Source organism: Camelina sativa, chromosome 5 (genome assembly GCF_000633955.1).
Source record: "Camelina sativa cultivar DH55 chromosome 5, Cs, whole genome shotgun sequence".
Classification (NCBI taxonomy): Eukaryota; Viridiplantae; Streptophyta; class Magnoliopsida; order Brassicales; family Brassicaceae; genus Camelina; species Camelina sativa.
This window is the reverse complement of record NC_025689.1, coordinates 12,233,208-12,236,141: the sequence shown is the minus strand read 5'-3', so window position 1 is coordinate 12,236,141 and position 2,934 is coordinate 12,233,208. Positions and strand designations below refer to the sequence as shown.

Here is a 2,934-nt window from a genome sequence, read left to right as displayed (position 1 = left end):
AACACCAAAGAACCGGATAATCCTAAAACACAAGATAAAGGAAGTTAGATCCAATCCAGGATTTTCAATCTATTGCTATCAACCAACAACAACGATGGTGGAGTGAGCAATGAGACCAAATTATATGAGAAGATGTAAAAAAGAAAAAAAGCTAACCTATGGTGGTTTAGACAGAGCTTAAGAACCCCCCGAAGTTGCAAAGTTTCACCTATTAGAGGACATGTAACCTCTCCATGTTTACAATCTCCGCTCTAGTGGCAGTCCAAGAGCCCGGTCCCATATCAGCTGAAACGAGAAAGAGAAAACAGCATCACAAAGATGAATGTGGTTTTTTTCAAAGAGAATTGTCAATAGCGCAAAAGTATGTCTGTGGATGTACCTGTGATCAAATGACAGACTCCTTGAGACAGCCAAAGAGCAGTGTAGTATCTACATTTGAAAGAAAGGCCACTATATTAATTATAACCAAGATTTAGTAAAACAAAGGCCTAGGGTTAGTAATTGACAGCTGCAGAAGAGAAGAAAGCATCAGAACAATAGAGAAAGAGAGAAAGTAGAAACTCAAACCTGCACAGCGGTAAGTGGAATGTCACCACATGAAATAGCAGCTACATCATTACTTATGATAGCGGCATTTTTTTGCAAGAGTCCTTATTAACCTAGCAAGAAAAAGGAAGTCGACTATTAGGAGTTATACCAAAGTGGGACGAGAAAGTAGACAATTTCATTATGATAGGATGGATACAAGAAAACACACGATTTAACGTTAGTGTTCCAGTTTTACCGCTGCAAATAATGGTGGCAGATCCCATTTTCTCACAAGCAGATAGCCTCCACACCTGCAAATCAACCTTTAGTCATACTATATAGTAGAAATGATAAAAGAGTCAAATAGGAAATACGAAAACACACGATTGTGCTCTCTCCAGTCATCAAGGGGCAAGAGAGTGGCCAGATATTAAAACTCCATCTGCAGGAACCTAAAGATAAATTATTAATTTCGATTAGACACATGGGAGTATATATGGACAAAAACAAAATGAAAAGGAGAGAATAAAGCACCCACTTGATTGCCAATGTTCAGAGGTATGACATCACCCACCACAATGTCATAGATTGAAATTTCCACTCGTCTTCAACCTCTTGTCACCTGTGCAGCAATCAACACAAGAGTAGTCATCATCATGAATGGTATAGCAGGGCTATGCTGCTAAATCACAGTACAATCTGCAGCATAGCCATGATAAGCCACCCTTCCATAGTATTGAAAAAGTGAAACAACTATAAAAACCGCCAAGAGGATTCTAATTTGAGCTCAAGTGAAACAGACAACTATCAAAAACAGAAAAAAAAATGGAACCTTGGCCTTTGAGTTTGCTCTGCAAGCAACCTCCTTCCTCGAGTCCACCAGTCAACAGAACAAGCATCTGGGCTCTTCAGTGTTTACTAGGCTCCTTGGGCGTCTTCAATGGCCAACATGCACCTACCAGAAAGAGACATGTGAAAACAGATCATACATTGTCGGATCCATAAGAAAAGAAAAACAGATGAAAGATTCTAAGAAACAAACCTTGTTAGTTTTTAATGTAGCAACAATCATATAATGGAGAGGCGAAATCCTCCTTCTTGGCTGGCTAAGAGATAAGCGGCAGCTTTGAATGGCTTCAAGGCATGAATCTCATCAAACATCCATGGAAATATCACCTATATAAAACAAAGATTCCAAAATTGTTAGAACCAGGGTGAACCAATCATCCAAGCACCAAGCTATGAGCAATTAACAATATAATTAAAAAATACTCAAAACCTGTACCTCTCCAGTGAAGAGTAAATGCTGAATTTTTTTGAGTGCTCTTCACTTGGCTCCTTGTGTATCCTCCATGGCCAACATGCACCTACGAGAAAGAGAAATGATATTACAAAGGGCACAATGTCGGATCCATAAGAAAGGAAAAACAGAGAATAAGTTTGGCTAGGAAAACAAGTAGAGAAGCAAAGTATGAGATTAGAAAGACGTTGAGGGAAAGAAACATAAAAACCTGTAAGATAGAAAACAAAGAATAAAAATAGAACCTTGGCGTTTGAGTTTGGCTCTGCAGCCTCCTACCTCGAGTCCACCAGCCAACAGAACAAACAGCTGGGCTCTTCACTTGGCTCCTTGTGTATCCTCCATGGCCAACATGCACCTACGAGAAAGAGACATGATATTACAAAGGGCACAATGTCGGATCCATAAGAAAGGAAAAACAGAGAATAAGTTTGGCTAGGAAAACAAGTAGAGAAGCAAAGTATGAGATTAGAAAGACGTTGAGGGAAAGAAACATAAAAACCTGTAAGATAGAAAACAAAGAATAAAAATAGAACCTTGGCCTTTGAGTTTGGCTTTGCAGCCTCCTACCTCGAGTCCACCAGCCAACAGAACAAACATCTGGGCTCTTCACTTGGCTCCTTGTGTATCCTCCATGGCCAACATGCACCTACGAGAAAGAGACATGTTATTACAAAGGGCACATTGTCGGATCCATAAGAAAACAAAACGAAAAGCAAAGTTGGAAGGCAAACCATGGAGGAGAGAGAGAGAAGCTGAGTTGCTGGTAGAGGAAGCAAGAAGGTGTGATCAAGAACATGTAGCAGTCACCTTAGTTATGGCTTCATGTCGGATCCGTTTTTATGCTCTGAATCTACTTGGTCCTCCAAAAAAGTTTGAGTCATTGCCCTTCAGATTGGAACACGAACACGAACACCACACACACCTGTTTCACGCAAAAGAAGAAAAAAAAGAGAAACAAGACCATTAATTAAGATTTGTATATACCTTTTTAATGAGTTTGAATGATGTTGTTACTTACAGTTAGAAACGCCAGGCGACTGACAAGAAAAAAGCAGAGTCGAATAAACCATCGTCCGTCCGGGTAGGAACACAGGAACACACCA

The 2,934-nt window shown here is 39.9% G+C and overlaps 1 long non-coding RNA gene across 1 annotated transcript; it reads right to left on the bottom strand.

Annotated features, from left to right (window-relative positions):
* LOC104786650 lies at positions 1–2,934 on the bottom strand. The gene is made up of 14 exons (XR_002038006.1): positions 2,850–2,934; positions 2,563–2,753; positions 2,365–2,477; positions 2,074–2,186; positions 1,814–1,895; positions 1,571–1,704; positions 1,361–1,483; positions 1,067–1,150; positions 913–980; positions 785–839; positions 568–659; positions 380–429; positions 157–285; positions 1–22 (listed from the first exon to the last, which is right to left on the bottom strand). It is a non-coding gene; the product is annotated as an uncharacterized LOC104786650 (long non-coding RNA).